At 30.6% G+C, this 20307-nt stretch overlaps 1 long non-coding RNA gene across 2 annotated transcripts; it reads right to left on the bottom strand.

Moving 5' to 3' along the window:
• Nucleotides 1-3730: 3730 nt before the first annotated feature.
• On the bottom strand, nucleotides 3731-20117 carry LOC123261075. Of its 2 annotated transcripts, none has more exons than XR_006508606.1 (2): nucleotides 20108-20117; nucleotides 3731-3786 (listed from the first exon to the last, which is right to left on the bottom strand). It is a non-coding gene; the product is annotated as an uncharacterized LOC123261075 (long non-coding RNA). The 2 variants fall into 2 exon arrangements; XR_006508607.1 differs by lacking the exon at nucleotides 20108-20117 and adding an exon at nucleotides 17104-17114.
• Nucleotides 20118-20307: the final 190 nt, after the last annotated feature.

The following is a 20307-nucleotide window of genomic DNA, read 5'->3' as shown; positions in this document are numbered from 1 at the left end:
TTATCCGTCGAAGCGCTACTTCGAAATTCGTTCCAATCTAAGTTCCCGCGGACTTTAATTACGAGGCGGCGGGTAGAGACGAGGCGGTTGTCAGACCCGTGAAAAAGTCGAGGTAAATCGAAAAGTAACCACGTTCCCGGTTCCCGGTATCGTTTTGCCGTAAGATAACAACAACAACAACAACCGCTCAATCTTTTAAATTATTATGAAAACTCATTGGAATAAACCTTTGCGTCGTTTGCGTCCTATCGTCCCACTCCCGAATGAAACCATGAATTAAATTCCCAGTCCACGGTCCACAGTTAGGCAATAAAGGTTCCTGAATGAATAAACCCCGTAGGTACTACCGCAGCCGAGGGACGATAGTTTTAAATAATTTGCGAGTTTTTAATCTCGTTTACCGCGTGCTTCTTTATGTAGATCGTTAAATCGAACGAATAAAGGATTACTCAATAAGCCGTGGCGTGGCGTACTCTCTGCTTTCTATATAATATATATGTATATGTATATATGTATGTATATATGAACGGAACATTCTGTTGCAGGGCGAGCAAAAAGCGCGGCCATAAAATGTATAATCATGCCGGATCTTCAAAGCCTGTTGGGACCATGCTCCGTAACGAGAACACATGAACCAGGTATGTAAATAAACAGAGTATATCAGAACCCACCCCTCATGCATACGTACGCCCGTTACATGTATTCCGGTTACTAGTTACCAGTTACCAGTAACTGCATTCTATTGGGGTCCACCAGCCCGAGCTGAACTGGATCACGATTCAGTACTTCCACTGGCACTGCTGTAGGCGACGGTAAACATCGGTGCAACATATGTATCCAAACCATTCCCGATTCATCGATACACTACTTTTAATGCCTCCATGTCTGTGTTTTAATATGTTGTTACACCACCGCCCACGTGTTCGTATATCAGAGAGAGGGAGAAGGGATTACCTGAATCACAGAGTCATTAAATATCATTTTATCCGAGTATCTCTGCTGTATTTTCGAGCTGGTTTAGTAGCGCTGGGTATCTGGGAAAAAGAAAAATTTTTTGTTTATTTTTCACGAATGGAATTAATCGAATGAAGATAAGTGAGTTGGCGAATTTGGTCTGGGATTGGAGATAATAAGAAGGTATTTTCATCTGATAAAATTATTTTTTTGAAAATTTTTTTAATACTCTGTTTTTTTCTGTAATTAGCCATAACTTTTAAGATAATTGAAATTTTTGAACCGATCAATTTTTATTGGAAAGATGAAACTTTTAATTACAACTTTAGTTCCAAAATTTTTTTTTCTAAATTCAATGGATTACAAGATACAATTAATTCGAGAATAACTTTTGGTTTTCTGAATTGATGAAAAATTAACTTGATTTGATATAAATTTTTAATCAAGCAAGAAAATTGAGATAAGAAATTGTTTGTCAATTTAAAAAAAATTAAAAAGCAGTAATTTTTATTTGATTAAAATAGAACTCTATTTTTTATCAAAAAAATTATCGTAAAATTCAGATCAATAATTTTGGATATTTTTTCGAAAATAACTTCTGATGGTTTTTTGAACTGATGAAAAATTAACTTGATTTGATATAAATTTTTAATCAAGCAGAAAAATTGAGCTAAGAAATTGTTTGTCAATTTAAAAAAAAGTTAAAAAGCAATCATTTTCATCTGATTATAATAGAACTATTTTTTATCAAAAAAATTATCGTAAAATTCAGATCAATAATTTTGGATCTTTTTTTTGAGTATATCTGAGACGGTTTTGGGTATGCTCGATCTCGAGCCCGGAGATTGTGCAGTAGCTTTTATCTCTCAAGCCATGCCAGTGTGTAGTAGGTCGTGGATACTTTATACAGCTTGATATTGTTCGGAGTATTTATATTATTCTGATCGAAAACTAGAGGGAATTTACGAGGTCTACCTTCAGTTGCCTCTAGGCTTTGAGTGCTCGGATTCTGCTGGTCGGATAAATATATTTGTGAGATTGACATTATCGAGTATCGTCAGTCTGCGAATGTGCCCGACGATGTAATGTGTGTACGGGTAATCGAGCCCACGCACCGATACGGCTGACGTTTTCTATTGATGCCGGATATATAAATGTCGGCTTTAGAGACAAGTTATAGGATAGAACTCGATAGGATAGGATGCTCGCTCGTGTGGATCCCACTATCCGAAAAGGTACATTCAATTAAATAAATAAAGTCCCAGCGAGGCCAAAAGCAAGATTAATTACATTTTTATTGCACGCAGCCTGCTGGTACTCTGTAATTTATAATGTACGAGCAAATGCAGTAGATGTATGCCGGTTAGGTCAGACGCTCCTGCTCCCTTCACTCTACTCGCGACTGAGCCCTGCCATCTGCTAACGGGACTACTCTATGTACACACGCAACCTTCTCATAAACATTTTTCAGGCCGCATATAAAGGACCTGCTACTTTAGATTAAATTTTTAAACTCTGGATTATATAAAGTTTAATTACATTCACCAGACTATTTCTTTTTTTCGCTACTTTAATTTATCTACCAAAGATTTTTACTTACAAATAAATACACTTTTATTCAAATATTTACGTTTTTTCAGATTACATTTTTTTATTGTAATTATTATTTTTAAATCCGATATTAGCATCCAGAGATGTGGAATATTTCTTTGATTTTTTATTGCACTGCTATATCCATTGATCTTTAATTTAAATTTTTGATTATAACTATTAAATTAAATTTTTAAGGTAAAGTACCCAGTACTTGAACACTTATAAAAATGAAACTAGTACTTGAACAGACTTTTCGAATTATTATAATAAAAAATCCGTAAATTTATTATGAGTAATATGCACATATAATAATTATTAAATGATACAGTAATTGATTTCTGTAAGTTTTTTCAATTATATTTTTATTAACTTAAAAGTTGACATGTCGAGAATCGCCGATAAATGCTATTTTTTTCATGAAAAAGGTACTAAATAGTAAACTGACCAATCAGTCAAAAAAACGGTACATCATCTTTTAGAAATAGTCTTTTCTAAATAACATATATTTTTTGCAAAGACATAAACTATAATTTTTATATTAAATTTTAGCGTTCAACTATACCTCCAAATTTTCAAAGCGGTACCTAGAACTTGAACAGGCTGAGGCCGTATAATTTTAACAGCACTATAACCTCTAATAGGTTTATAGACTAGTGATCAGCATTGTCATTTGTATTAATTACTCTAATTTAAATAAGTTTTATGACTAAAAATTAGTGTAGTTAAAAATTATTGAACGTTTTGAATTGAGTTTTTTTGATTTATAATTGAAAATTTGCTTTGTCATTCATAAAAAATGTAATTAAAAAATTAAATACAAATATTTATCATTTTTAAATGAACATATTAAATATTCACAGTATTATTTTTAATATTATTCAATAATATGTTATATTTCTTTTGATATTTCAATAAAACGTTGAAAATTTTTGGTGTGCATATTGCCATATATTTTATTAGTTCAACTATTGCTCCCAGAGTGTTCAACTACTGCGGCTTGTCAAAATTGATTGTTCAACTACTCCTTTCATAGTCTTTTTTAAAAACGTTGTCAAAATATAAATAATCAATTATCTTTGTTATTTTGCGCTTCAATCAATTCAAAATTGTTTATATTTTCATGAAAGTCACTAATTTTAACTAATAATTACATCTTTATGTATTAAAAGTAGGGTCAAATACGTTTTACTTTAAAACTTGTTCAACTACTGGATACTTTACCTCAATTATAAAAAATTTCTATTGACCATTAAATTTATTTTTTTAATCAATTAATTTTTTACTTCAATAATATGTAAAAAATACTTGAATTAATTATCAATTCAATATCTTCACTACCCAAAATCTCCATCACTCTTTACTTCAATAACTAAATTCTCCAATAAATCAAATGAAAACAAAATAATTCAAATGATAATTAGCGATTAACACTTAAAACCCAGAACCAACCCATCAAATATTCGTAACCTACACACTAGACAAAGTACAGTGATATTAAAGCTCATCGATCCTTGAAAAGTAATTCAACAAGCCATGGAGAGCGATCCTCTGATTATGGATTAATTCAAATCCCATTGACTAAACAAATCTGGCCAATGGGACATACGTGTTATAAGTACACATATTGGTTACAAATATTCATACCAGCACACATACATTTACACATTATCACCATCATCATATTACAACCGAGAGTTTTGCAACGCATATACATGAATGCCCAAAAGCTGGATGATTAAATGGACTAATAACGACGCGTCTATGCGTCTAACTATAACTAGGACTATAACAACAACTACGTATCTATATATATACACAAATAGGTCCCTGTCCTCGCCTGATTCTTCCACTCTTCGATTTCCCGTACGAATATGATGCGCTTCTCTTTCTATTATGCATACACCGCGAATATCTGGACAATAAGCCCTTGAAATTGCAATGCGTGGGCTATTCAGCGATCCATATTCATGAAAAGAACTTTTCCGACTGGTAGTAGTCTTCGTCCTCGCTCATTCACTCACTCACTTGCTGTTATCAGTGTTAGTGTTAGCAGCAGCAGTAGTAGTACCAGAAACTAGACCATCCGATTTAAAGTTCCCAGTCTAGTCCTATTATTCCTTTTTCCTCTTCCTTTTGCTTTGCTCTGCTCTGCTTTGCTATGGTATGCTCTGTGCCAATATCAGTACAGCGGCACTGCTAGCATCAGGAGCATAACCTCGCCTTTATATCCCCGTGCAGATCCCATTTCATTCGTCGAAGTGCACGGAATAGTGAACCGACGAAAGCTCTTTCTCTCGGGAATTTACTTCTGTCATTTTCGAATCGACCGAATCAACTCATCGCTATATATATATATATATATATATATATATATATATATATATATATATATGCATGCAAATAAAGATATTATAAGCACATACCATCATATTAATGTTATATTTATTTGTACGAGTGTTGAGGGAATTTTGTTAGTGTCTATAAATATGTATAAATGCATATAATACTATAAAAGATGATATAGTTAAAGGCGCTTCTACTTTAACAGTTGGTTAGTTCCGTAAACGATACAAAAATATTCTCTTTTATTCGCTTTTATATAAGTACATCCATGTAGAGGAGGAGCTGCGGAAGGAAAGTAGCCTCAGACAGTTGGTTCCTTTCGCACGGAATAAAATAGTCCCTCGAAAATCCAAATATGCATGTCTTAACCACTTTTATTATGAAAATAATCTGTTAAATAAACGAAATGTATTGAAATAATTTTACATGACAAATTTTTTTAAGAAAATGTTGAAAAAAATTTTTATTTTGCTTAGTATTAAAGGGTATAAATGATAAAAATTAATTTGATTCAAAAAAAGAATTTTTTTAATCAAGAAAATTATTTAAAAAAATTTTTTCTTTCGAATTATGCAGAAAATTTATTTAAATAAAAAAATTTTTTTGTTTTATTTAAAAAAATTTAATTTTATTAAATAAATTTCTTGGTTTTAAATTTTTTATTTAAATAAATAGAAATTTTAGTGTAATCTTAATAAATTAGAATTCACTTAAAAAATTTTAGAGATTGATTTTTTTAAAAAATGAAATTTTATTTTTACAGAGAAAGAAAAAATTTTTCAACTGAATTTAGTTATTTTCCATTTTTATATCATCTATATTTGAAATTTATATATAACGGGCTCGATGCAATGTTTCATTGCCTAGATTTGCGTATTGCGTAAGAGATGATAGATGAGTTATTGTTCGCGTAAGCGGAAACATTTGTAGTTTAAATTCCCGGATCGACAGTAGTAAAGCAATAAAACAAAATAAAATAGTTATGTTTATACGTCCGAGTTTTATTTCAATCTGGCTGGCACACCTTCTTTCATTAATCTCGACCTGTTGCGAGCAGCGGACTGAAAAGCTCCACAAGAGAGGCTAGAGGGAGGAGAGTAGAGAGATGGACGAGGATTGAGGGTGTATAGAGAAGCGAGATTGATGACCGCAAAATGGGAATGAGCTGCCGAGGACGATTGAGGTAGACCATGATTTTATTCGCGATCGGTGTGTGGTGAGCGCTAAAACTAAAGAGAAAATACAAACTTTTATGTATGTCTGACAGTGATGAAGCTCTCTCGGGATCTCTATACCCTCCCGAACCATCTACAGATATTAAGTGATTCATACACATGCGAATCAGCAGAATGCGGGGCTGTAGGCACTTACGCTTATTAAACTGCATTTTAAGTGCATTATTTTTCTTTATTTTTAACAACTCTTTTCTAATTAGCTATTTCTTTTCAAACATCATTATCATTATTCTGATGGAATAAAAAGTTATTTTTGTTAAAGTATTTCAAGTTAGAATAAAATAAGTGTATCTTTTGAATCTCATGTTTGAGAAACTTTATAAGTCTCAGCAACTAATTTTCCGGGAAAGATAAATACTTTTCTGTTTAAACTTTAAACTAATATTAGATATCATAAATTATTTATAAAAAAAAGAATTATTATTTGATGGATAGTCGAGAAGCTTTCATGTCTTAACTTTTTTTATTTGCAATTAGAAAATTATTTATTTTTAATTTATAAACTAATTTTCTCTAAGTTTTTCTGATTTTCCCTGTTAAATTTTTATTAAATAAATTTTATTTCATATAAAAATAAAAAAATTTTTTATCAAAATAAAAATTTATTTTGAATTTTCTCAAATTTCTGCTTAATTTTTCACTTAGTTTTATCTCAATTTAATTTATTATTCAAGAAATTAAATAATTATTTCAATCAATAAACAAATTTTATAAAAATTCAAATTTTTCCCTCTGCTTAATTAATATTTCATTAGTTTAAAAAGACAATATCAATTTCAATACCAATAATAATAACAATAATGGATGAATAGAGCTTAAGATCATCCGATTCAATCCCAGTTATTAAATTACAGAAATAAAAATTACTAAAATTGTATGGATAAAAATTTTAATCCAAGATTCAATTATGCATCTATTATTGTGGTGTCACTTTGCGTGTCAGCGATAAATTATTCCGTATATACTAAGTACATATATTAATAAATGAACCCACACATTTATGTACGAATGTATGTATACTTCCAATGGAGTAAAAAATTTAATCATATAGCAGTACATATAGGTATAAAGTATTATAAAGATAGCAGTGCGCGAATCCTGATCGATTTACCGAGAGAACTCAATTCCCGGATGCGTCTCTGCTCACATAGATTTAATCCCTCATTCAGGCGTCGTTCATTCAATGAACTATGTGCGCACTTTCTTTCATTTTATATTATATTATGTATTATATGGATTATATATCATATATCATACATTATATACTAAAATACTGTGAATATATGTGTGTGATGAACAAGCGAGATATGTCTTTCAGTAGTAAGAGTCATGTACTTGGTTTAACTCGGTAGTAGCTCCAAGCTAAGTATCTAATTAATTTCTTCAATGTTACATCTATGTATCAAGTATACATACACCCTATATACATCCCCATCGATATAATATCCAGGTTATTCAAGTATTCTTCGGGTTAATGTCATCTTTGATCAAGCCAAGATTATTTTTTGTAATATGGATAATTTAATCTTCTTTCTTTATTCCTAAAATAAATTTTAAATTTAACTATAGAAGGATTTATTTGGATTTCATCATGATTAAATGTATTTTTTTAAATCACTTATTAATAAATTTTATTTAATCTTCCCTCTATTGCATTGAAAAATTTTTCTAATCATAATCCTCCAATATTAGTTGATATTAAAAAATTCTAATCCGAATGATAAATTTTGAAAATTTGTCATCTTACTCTCGATTTAAAAATCAATATTCAGCTCTCGAAGACGTAGCGCGAAATTAGTGCCAGTGTTAGAATAATCTGACATATTTACTCCCTCAGAATAGAGATTGAGGTAATTCCATCGTTGAACGCATTTTTTACTCCCGAGGATGAGGCTAGTCAGTCGTGCAGGAACCGATAGCTTGCTTCTTCTAATTCCAGGGTGAAGATTACTTCCCGGACGTCTAGGAGCCTCCCCGTGCTTTAAACAGCAATATATATGGATACATGGAGCGATATGCTCCAGACAGTGCACCGACATACTCTGACGTTCCGTAATTGTGTTCGGGTAGTGTCTAATTTATCTTTTTTATCTATTTATTTTAACGCTTTTCGATACTGACGGGACAATTTCTAAAGTCTCATATCTTATGTATAAGGTGATATAAATTTTGATCATTCAATTTGTGATTATTTAGCGACTTTTACAGAAGTTAGAATTTCGATTTAAAATTTTCAAAATGCACTTCATTTTTTATATAATCTAGAAAATTATAGAATGATGAGAAGATTAAAAGTAAATAAATTCAATTTTTTATATTAATAAAAATTTTAGCGACAGTAAAAAAATTTTTATTAAGCTAAACGTAGAAGAAAATTTTTTTATAACATTTTCTAACGAGAGTCGAAAAATATAATTGTGTTAGTTTCAAATTTTCTGATTAATGATTTTGATTTAAATTCTATTGAATAATTTTAAGTAATCTAATTTTGAAAATTGACATAAATAATGTAATTTTCAATCAAAAGTCCAAAATAATTTATTAAACTAATTTTAACCGAATAATTACAACTTTTCTAATTAAGTAATTAATTCTAAATGTCTGATTGAAAGGATTGAATTAGATTAATAATTTAATGAATCAAGGTAATTAAATTTCCAATCGAACTAATTATTAAAAGTTTAATCACGTTGACAAAAAGATTTAAAATTAAAACGAAAAATTAATTTTTTTCAATTTCAAAAAATTTTTCCGAGACTTTTTTTTCAATGAAAAATAAAAAAAAATGATTAAAAAGTATCATCGTTTGTTTTAAAAGTCCAAAAATGCACAATATGTGACGTAACACATAGATCGTCTCTAAAGAGAGTGAAAAATTTTTAATTACCGTGGATCTGCCAAGAGAATTATATTTTATCCGAAAGATAAAGAGACTGTGGGATGCCAAAGCTCTTTTCTCTCTCTTATTTCTCGGACTTATCGTTATTGCTTTCTAATAATTGGACGTCTCGGAATCGTCGGGGTGGACGTGAGAAGCCTCGTGTCATTGCGATAAAAAGGTTTGAAGCTAAATAATGACGGAGAGGACGAAACGAATTATAAATAATAATAGAAGACAATAGACCAGGTTGAAGGAAAATAATAAAATGAAAATGAAATAATAATAATAATGAAACAATCTTTTAATAATAAGGATGAAAATAAAAATGATCGTATAAGCGTTTAGAGTCCATTATAAAGTTGGGGAAGAGTTATATAGAAGGTGAACTTTTGCTGTGGGTGTATCAAGTGTCCTGCAATTAATGTTTTAATTACGAGATTCGTTAAACTTGTGCTCATATATGTTTGTCGTAATTACACAACTAAAAGGGGCTAATCAGCCCCACACATTACCACGCCTCTTCCCTCTTTCCTCTTATATTATCTCTGTTATATAATATAATGTTTTTTTAGTTAGCTTTTCATTTTCCTTCTCTTTCTCCAAACCATAAAAATGGATATTTAATGAGGAAATTTTATTACGAGGCCCGCTATCAACCGTCGATATCCTGTTTTTGTTGAAATTGTTTAGTTTTTTAACTGCCCACGACGAGTCTCACCCCACCGAAACTTGCCAAGTCTCACCGCCCGGAATTCGCGGGCTCATGATTACAATTCGCGGTATTACATCCTAATTTAATACCCAAACAAGTTATTCCACTGAACAATATTTACTTACCGGATACTGTTTAATTATTTGCTTCCGAGCACACTCATACTCGTCCATCATCTATACTCATGCTCATTATTAACTGTAGACATACTAAAAACTTTTATGGAATATCGAGCTTACCGAAAATTTTTTCGCTCGCTGGTTGAACTTTGTTATGCAAAAAAAAATAGTATTTTATGCACTGGGAGTTTCAATTTCCATAAATTAGTTGCATGGAACATTATCATTGCAATGGAATTATAATAAAAACGAAAATAAATTTTTTCTTTCATGAATTTGGTTGGTTGTTTTTTGATTAATTTTAGAGTTTAAAATTCAGAAATTAAGTTTTATATTTTCATTGAGAATTTTATGTTTTTTATTCAAGAACAACTTTCGTCGTATAAAGTAGTAAGAAAAAATTTTTTAAAAATTTAAATTCAGTCTAAAATATATTTTAAACTTTTTTTTTGATCTTATAGAAAATAAAAAAAATTTTGAAAATGGTAAATCGCTTTATTGGATTCTTAAAATTTTTTTTTTTCATCAAAGTTTTATTTTCTAGATTCGAAAGTGAATTAATTTAAATTAAGAATCTTAAAATAGGAATTAAATTTTTAAAATAAATGTTTTCATAAAATTTATCGACCCGTAAAATTAAGTGAGGATCTTTAAACGAAGTTGATTGTTGTTAATTTTTGCAAAGCCAAATTTTATAATTGTGAAGCTTACTTGCACGTGAGTGTTTTTGATAACTATATAAATATATATCTATATACATATATAAATCTGTTGTATTTCTGGTAGCGTGTGATAGGCTTCTCGTGAGAATAAAATCCGAATCAAATATGATTTCTAGCGAATAAAATCTCCCGACGAACAATCAGTTCGTTATGACACACACTCTTCGTATCAACTCGCGTCCAGCTCCGATTTATGATGTATGCGTAAATCTCTAAAACGTAATTAATTTTTTATTCTCTTTCCAACATTTTCAATTGATCAAAAATTATATCAGGCACAGAGAACCATAGAATGCATTAATAAATCTACTTAAATTAAATCTAATTACCATCCAATTAATCTCCGTGTTCAGTCCTTCTACCTTTCACGTCCAATTCTATATATGATACGAACGTTGAACACTGAGAATTGAATATGAATAGAAATACATTTGTTTCAAATGTATGTTAAAGGTAAAATTTAGTCTAAATAAAAAAAAATAGTTGTCAGTTTTCACCAAACAAAATGCAGGAAAATATTTCCAATGGATTTTATTGTGACATTCGTAATCCGACTATGAAAAATTGAATTTCTGAAATAAATAAAATAAAATATAATGCAAAAAAAGTTAACAGGAGAACAAGGTGGACGCGATAGAGTCCAATGCCCGGCTAGATATAGAGTGAGTAGAGATGTGTTCCAGTTTCTCAGAGTATCCGTCTTCTGGTAAGGATTCTGAAAAGAACGGAGAATCGACGGTAGCGTAAATTGAGCTTACAATCCAATCAGACAATCCTCTATCTTTCTTTTTTTTATATTTTATTATTATTATCATTATTATTATTATTATTATTATTTCGTTTTTACATTAATTTCTCAGTCGAGAGAAAGTTAAAGGAGGAAAAAGATGACAGAGAGATGGCTGGGTCATTTCGCGTGCGTCCTTGATGGGATTTTTAAATAAGCACCAATTGCTTCAACTGCCGCCGGGAATTTTCTCTCTCTGTTCTTTTCCTTCTTCTCATTTTTATTTCCTTTATCCTCATCTTGTTAACCGTCTTTAACTGTATACTTTTTTCATCGCTCCTCCCCCCATCTGCTTTCGCACCGAGTCATTTTTAAACTCGAGTCCTTTGGCTCGCGGTTATTTTTCCGTTCACGATTTTCTTGAGCTTCAGCCTCAGAACTCGGAATTGAGTCGCAATATACACTCCTCCGCTCTTATCTATTAATTACGAAATTAGTGAGTACAATAACGAGAATATTTCCCGGGAAATAGTATAGTGCAGTATATATAGTACAGTCATACAAATACAAATAGTTATACAAATACACTGGCACGGATGGATTTGAATTAGGAGCGAGGAGGATGCAAAGGAATCCGCCATCGTTTGCTACACAGCCGATTCTATATTCTCGTGATAATCAATTAGTGTACTAACAAGCATTAGCGTTTATCACATTTAAAGTAACTGACATTCAATCTCCAGAGAGCTAGTAACTAATTATTGTTTTATTAAATTACTTACTCTACTGACATTTAGATGCCTTGAACGCCGTTTTCACGAGAATTATTATTTACAATTAAATAGAAAAAACTAAAAAATAAAAAATTGAGGTATTTTGAAAAGCTTCAAAATATAATTTTTAAAATTTGAAATTCAATTTTGTTGGTATTGTTTAAGAATTAAAATTTTGAAGTTATGTTCATTAAAAATCAAATTTCTTTAATAATAATTGACTAAATGTACTAAAAATAGAAAGTGAGGTATTTTATTGAGTTTCAAAATTTTATGCTCTTGTAATTTTTTTAATTTTTAAATTAAAAATTTTTTTTGGTTACTTTTTTATAGTTAAAATTTTTAACATATTATAAAATTGTAAACTAAATTATTTTTAAGTCAAAATATAAATTTTTTAAATTATAAGAATTATCATTTATCAATTTCGTTAATAAAAAGAAAGTGATCAAAACAAAATTTTGAGCTTATGATTGCATAAATAAAACACAAAATTATTTACACCAGACCGTTGACATTTTTACTTATTAGATAATTGATATTTTTCGTTTATAAAAAATTTCTTATCACTCGATAAAAATGAACTGACAAATTTTTTCATATTAATTAAAATAAGATTAATTGAATTTAACTTATTGACAATTTAATATTCACCTTCTAAAATAATTTACACTGAATAAATGAAAAGTAAATAATATCAGATGAAAATTAATTTAAAAGTTGATCGTCGATGTGTTATTAACAGGAAATTCAAGTTTAAACCACTCGAAGTGTTATTACATGAATTATTCCGGAAACCCCGCGAAACTATCGATGGAAGCGGGTTATTGAAATTCAATCCTTTGTAAAGTAGGATCCAAGTTAAGCGAGCAAGTTGAAGTTATTAAATGAAGAACACGTGACTCAACAAGTTACAATTACAAAAGTTATTTCAAACTTGGCTAGCATTTAATAAAGTCCATAATAAAGCTAAAAAAAATAATAATACAAATCCAAAAAACAACAACAATGATAATAAATAATAACAATAAGGATTTAAAGTATATATAATTAAAAACTGACCTGAGCCTTTAAGTCTTGAGCACGGAAACCAGTGACGTAGAACTGAACGGTAACACGGTAGTATGTAGTATGTAGCCGGTAGTTAAATTCCCTCTACGGAAGCTTGTTAGCGAGAGATTAAGTCTCACTTAGTTGACTATCAGTATGACTATGAGAAGTATGAGTAAGACTACAAGTACAAGTACTAGTACAGTAGAGCAGAGAGTACTTCGGATGAGAAAAGCCCGATAGGAGAAGACGTGCCGGGCTGCGAGTTTGGCGCGCGACTGTGTGACTAGGATCACCCTGGGCCACCGTCAACCCTCTTATGCCCTGGTCCCATTGGATGCCGCTCTCGTCTCTTTCAGGGTAGCGTCCCTACTACCCGTCCCGTGTCTCCATCTCCGTCTTGTTCTCGCTTGTGCGCCCGTCCACTACTACTACTACTACTATTTCTACTTCTACCGCTACAACTAGTTCCTTTCTCTTGCGCAACTAACCCCCGACGCCTGTCTTTTACTTCTCACCCTACTCTTTTTCACAACACTTTTTTCTCCCCTTCGTCTACTTTATGTCTTTACTTTGCCCCCCTTTATTACCCCCCTCTTTTTCCTCCTTTATCAGCTTCTCTTTTTCTTCCCACTCATTTCATTTTTTCCACATTTTTTGTTGTATTTTTTTTTTGTTTTTATTTTAATAAATATTGTTATTGTTCTTAAAAAAATTTTTTGAGCACAAATTTAAAATTAAAAAAATTTTGGCCACTTAAAAAAAAATTTTTAAAAAGTTTTAATATTGAAAAAAAAATTGCGATGAGCGAATTTTTTTAAATGTACCACGAGAACCGGATACGAAGATGAGTTAAATGTAGTCTTCCTTCAGCGGAAGATTGAAGTAAAGGCAACGGCTAGGTATTGTATCGGTACGTAGGATATGTTATGTGCGATGTTGTTTAGCCATACCTTTCGGGGGCAATAAATTGACGCAAGCGCTGCGGTGGATATTGCGCGCGTCGGGTTGTTTAGAATAGCACACACGACAACAACACTACAGACAATAAAAGACGCCTCGGTTAAATTAAACCATACACCAATGGATATTTGAAATTTGGTCCTGCTGATTGGACTGACTATCCAACCGTTAATGACATTTTACTCTCGACAAAGAGAAATTGAATAACGATGTATAAAACCTCGTTTACTATTTTTTTACTTTTTTATTTTATTCGGTTATTTTTATCGCACCAATATTATATTGCTCAGGATTTTTATTCACTCACTTATTTGGGGTCAAAGATACTTTTTCTACATATGTAACTTTTATTTTTTTCTTAAGCCTCAAATAATAAAAATAATTATTTTATTTTTCTATTTTTAAGAAAAAATTAAAGCTTATTTTTAATATATCAGTCATAACTTTCGTCTCTAATTTTCCGGCACGTGTTTATGAATAATTATTTATTACCCGAATTAATAAATAAGCTACTCAAAGTTTCTTCAGTCGTTAATTCCCCGAGTACTCAGTTCTCTATTAAAGAGATAAATACTAAAGTTTTTAATGAAAAAAACTAAAATAAGTTGACAATTGACGTCTATTATCGAAGGCGCGAAAGTAGTACCGTAAAATCATTGCCCGGCATTTATATTTTATAGACCAAAAAAGAAGTAAAAATAGTCGATAAAGTTCTTCTTACTGATGGTAATCAAAGCTCAAGTATCTACTTTAGGAATTTTTCTACCCTTGTCAATAGTTTGGCCAAGTGCCTCCACTCAGTAAGACTCCTGAGAATTTACGAAAACCAGATTGATCGAGGATTTTATTGACACGATGGTGGATCTCATCATCCATTGACAAGTCTTTCAATCCCTTCCATTAAGGATAATATTTATTCAGATAAAAAAAATTATAATTAAATGTCTGATTAAAGCTTGAGCTGGACTACTTTCTCCGAAAACCATTGCAAGGTATTCATTTTCCACCATTACCAGGATTAAAATTCTGATTAAGATTAATTATAAAAGCGGTGCACATTTTTCCGGAATAATTTGGTATTCAAATTTAAATTTATTATTAACATTTATGGTAAAACAAAAAAATATAAATGTTATTATTCATTTGTGTTACATTGAAACATCGCTGGATTACTCACGCGGTTGTTTATGTAATTATTTTAATTTTTATTTTAAAAATTACGGTTTTAATAGACGAGGAAAAATTTAATATTTGAATTGAGACGCCGATGAATAATTAAATAAATTAAAATTATCTGAGCTCCGGGCTTCGGAATCTTGCACCGCACTATTATGTGGGTAAAAGTTGAGGAAAGCACGTTCACAACCACCTCTCTGTTTGTGTATAAATACAAATACAAATAGATGCATACATGTTTAGATATATATGTAATATATATGTATATGAGTAAGAGGTTGGTTATATAAATAAGGATCAGCTAAGCCTCAGTACTGGCGCGTAATTACGATGGAATTAAGCCGGGTATCCAGCCGGGATTGGTGATCCTTGTGGCGGACGGATGCCGTGGATCCTGAGAACGTTTGTCCAAAACCAATTTGGAATTACTGAAATCTGACCCAGGCTCTTGGGCATGACGTGACGCCGCTTTTGATACTACTTACATATTTATAATTTATTTGCAGTATTTAATTTTAAGTATTTGAGTCCTGGATTTATTCTTTAAAATTTATTGGTCTTAATATTTTAATTATTATTAAGAAATTTAAATACGAGATAAATATTAACAATAAATTAATTTTTTTTAATTGACGGTTTTGGGAATTAAAAATATTTTTTAATAATTAGAAATATTTATTAAAATGAAATAAGGTTTTCATATTAAATAAATAGCTCTAATGCTAACAAATAAGATTTCTTAATAATTTAATTTTTTAATTATGATTTATTAAACAGTAAAAAATATTTTTTTAATAATGTTCGTTAAGAAATAATTTCCTAACTATCAAGAAATCTTTTAGAATTATTATTGAATATCTTTAGTTGAATGAGCAATTAATGCTTCATATATTTAGTATTATTATTATCTCTATTAATGTTGTCTCATTAGAGATTAAGTACATATTCATTCAAGAATCCCACTAAAGATAGAAATTGCAGTTGGCTCTTATATAATATGAACTGCTAATCGGATTAAAATTGATAGTTATATCTTCTTATTATAATTGTAAGGTAGTATAAAGTCTAATTATAATTAGAAAAATTAAATAATTGTAATCACACTGTTAGAAGTTTTTTTTTTATACAGAAAAATGACTTTTTTAAACTTTAATATCTTACAATTTATAATTCAAGCGGACGTGTCAATTAATATCGACTATTTTCTATTATTCCAACTTTTTTTAAAATTAATGTGAAAATTCATTTAAATTTTAAGGAATTTTTTGTTAACTTCACTTCAGGCACTGACCAGTTTGTGTTGAGTGAAGAGAAAAAAAAATAGTCAAATAAAAAAAGAATGTAATTCAACGGGAGTATTCAAAATAAATATGTAGCTTTGAGTATTGATTTTGAATAGAATAGTTATCTGTGTTATCTAAACACCTACCGGTGAGCACATTTTGTGGAAGTAACCGGTCCGTACGGCAGCAGAGCACAGCACAGGTAAATCGAGAGCATTCGTCCACAAACGTCACCGTCCGAGCGCGAATAAAATTGACACAGAAAAAAACGGCGGCAGTTGGGGCCGAGGCTTCAAAAAAAAAAAAAAAAAAGCTTAAAAAAAAAGTAAAAAACTAAATAATAAAATTAAACAAGGGAAGGGTTTGGTACACATGACATTTTCCTTGTTCCTTTTTCAGCGAGTATTTTTTCCTAACGGTGAGAACGGAGAATCGACGCCCGGCAGACCCTTTCCTCTTAAATAGTTACAGTTTTGTGGGTGAGTAGACATCGGCAAAGACACTGGGATAATTGGTCATTGAGGTATGCATCGAGTCGCGCGTCAGCCTCCGGCAGACAGAGACAGATGGACAGAAAGACAGAGAGGATCCCGGGACTTGGAAGTGAAGACAGAGGGTCATCCCGGCACTTTGAAGGTGGCTTTGGCTTGCGTTTGAGGAAGATGCAAACTGAAAAAATAAACCACGGGAGCGAGTGAGTCAGCCAGTGAATGAGCGAGCGAGTCAGCCAAAGAAAGTACAAGAGGTAGACCGTGTTCGCAATCACTTTGAACAGTTTGCTTTGGCCCCGTTGTTTTGGCTATCGGTATTTTAGTTGACATCAAAAGACTTGGGAAACCGGTGGACAATCCACCCGTACCTAAATCCGCTGTATCGTGTTAACAACCTATGATCGCCGTAGTTTCAATATTATATATTATATATAATATTGTATATTGTCGATTATATAGATATATTTCCATGTTATTTATATCTATAGACATTGGCATAGATTTTCGAGTCTAATATTTTCCCTAGCGAACAGGTTAACTCGAGCTACGAAATACAAAGACTAAATTCGATCAAAGATTTTATCTGCTTCAGTTATTTTGTTAAGCTTTTTTTTTTTAATCTAATAGCTGAAGTTTAAATTTAAATAAAATAGAGTTTGTATTAAAAAAAATAATCATAAATTTTTTTACTAAAAAATCATGAAAAAAAAAAGTTGGATGAGAGAAGTTGAATAAAATGACTGGTGATTTATAGTCGACAGAACTGAACTAGAGATGTAACGATTACTGAAATGGCGATGGACAAAACAACGGTGAGGTCGAGAGAACTGAGAACTGAGTGGTGAGTAGTGAGCATTGGGCAGAGTCAATAGATCAGAATGCTTAAAAAGTAAGTGAAAATGAGGAGCCGACGTGAATGGAGGAAGCTGATGGAGATCGAGAATCGTTGAGCGAAGCTACTCTACATTTCTGCTATTCGTCTGGAGTCTGGAGTCTGGTGATGCGCCGCATACGGACTGTGAAAACGATTTCCATGTCAATACCAAGTAATATAAATTACACGTAATTACCCTTTACGCCGCCGTAAGGAATTTAAGCTCCGGTTTTTTAGTTCCCTGCTTCACTCTTTACTGGCTGTCCTCACTCGATCGTTACCTTTCGGATTACCTTCAATGAATTATTTCTTTTTCATACCAACTTTTTTTACTCCAGAAACTCCATTTAAATATTTCTCTCCCCTGTTTTAAATATTTTCAATCTTTACATGCAGACTAAATGACATTACGTTTCATTAAAATTCATCGCCGGATTTTTATGCCATTTATACTGTTAAAGTTATGAGAATTTGTTAATTATTATACGGATATAATTATGAAAAGTAACTGAATTCATACAACATTTGTAATTTATAAATAAATTTTCATTATCAATTATTAATATTTATATGTCCCTCATGATTTGACCAGCATATTATGTGTGCTACATAAACAATTCACAATTCCATAGCTTGAAACTGTATAGTAAAAAATTTTGCGTCATTGCGTCAAAAAATTTTGTGTTAAAAATTTTTATGTTAAATATTTAACACTTTTTTGTGTTGATTTAACAGAATAAGTGTTAAATTTACACATAAAAGTGTTAAATAATTAACACAATAATTTTTAACACCAAGTTTTTTGACGCAATGACGCAAAATTTTTTACTGTGTGTTAAATATTTTTTCTGCACGGAGAAAAAAATATCGTTAGAATAAGGATACGTATCGTTATTCTGACTATATACGCCGTATAGTCATTTTTTTAGAGATATACGCTGTATAGCCAATTCAGCTATACAGCGGATCATCAAAATGACGATCCATATCATTATTTTACTACATATATTGACAAGAGCTATACTCTGTATGCTTAAGTCAAACAAATAAATCCTCAAATCAGCAATCCGGATCGTTATTTTAAGGAAACGTCATTTGAGGATACGTTGGATAGTCATTTTAACAATATTTTTTTTTCCGTGTGATAAAATAAATATTCTCAAATCTATTTTTGAAATAAAAAAAATATTCGGATAAACAATATCAATTTTTTCGATAAGAGTTAAGACAACTCTCTCAGCTCTCTACACAAAACTTTCTAAATAAACACAAAAAACATAACTATTGTTTAATAACATTATCTGAAGACAATGGAGCGAAAATAAAATGTTTATAATTAAAAGTTATAAAAAGCAATAAATAATTAAAAAGAATTGATAACTGTATGAGAATAAAGTTTTAATTGCCTTAGGATTTTTTAGATAAAAAAATAGCTATCTGAAATGAGAAAAGCTTGATATTCATGATTACCCCGAAAGTTTTGCTTTTGGCTAATAATAAACATCGACGATAACAGTAAGCCGCGAATTTCTTCTCGAAATCCGCGTATTTATATTTACATTTTACTCTTTTCACTTTTTTTATTTACCGTCGAAGCTCTGGTCTCTCCGTCTGCTCTTGAGTTTCCATTCTCTTTCATCACTTCCTTTTATTTTAGCTCTATTTTTCCTTTCACACACCCGAAAGATACAGGAGCACCTCCACTAGCAGCAGTCTCTTTTAATTCTCCGATTCTCTTCTGCTAGCCGAACGAAACTTTGAAATTTCTCTCTCTCTCTCTTTTACTCTACATCGGCTTTCTTTGCAGTTCTCATCCAACGAGATTTCATTCTACAGATTAAATCGCTTTTCCTTTCTTTATACTTTCTTTTGTGTTTCATTTCATTTTATTTAAACCGCAATCGGAGTATCAACGGGTTAAGCACTAAATATTTATTTAGTTTTATTCCGATAAGCGATTGCGCCAACTGAACCGAAATTAATAAGAGTCACCGATACACGGTTAAAAGAAAATATTTACAGCAATATTTACCATTTTAAATAGAAACTAGCTTTATTTTTTATAAAATCGTAAATTATTCCACTCTAAAAAAAAATTAACTTGATTCTTAATTCCTTAATTAACAAAAATTCTTAAACTAAATAAATTATTTCAAAAAGCTTTATTGTCTTGATTTAAATCAAGACAATAAAGCTTAATAATATAATTACATTAATAAAGTATATATTAATATTAAAGCTTTAATATAATTATATTAAAAAATTTATTAACTAAGAAATTTTTCTTGGTTTTAGTAAATTTTACTTGATTCAAAAATTTTTCTTTTTGATTCAAGAGAATGAAACTTTTCAAAAATTTTTCTCTTAAATTAGTTTAATTTTTTTTCAATAGGATTTAGTTCTGTATATAA

The sequence above is a fragment of the Cotesia glomerata genome, linkage group LG3 (assembly GCF_020080835.1).
Source record: "Cotesia glomerata isolate CgM1 linkage group LG3, MPM_Cglom_v2.3, whole genome shotgun sequence".
NCBI classification, from domain to species: Eukaryota; Metazoa; Arthropoda; class Insecta; order Hymenoptera; family Braconidae; genus Cotesia; species Cotesia glomerata.
The sequence above is the reverse complement of the archived record's forward strand: the minus strand, read 5'-3'. Positions and strand labels throughout refer to the sequence as shown.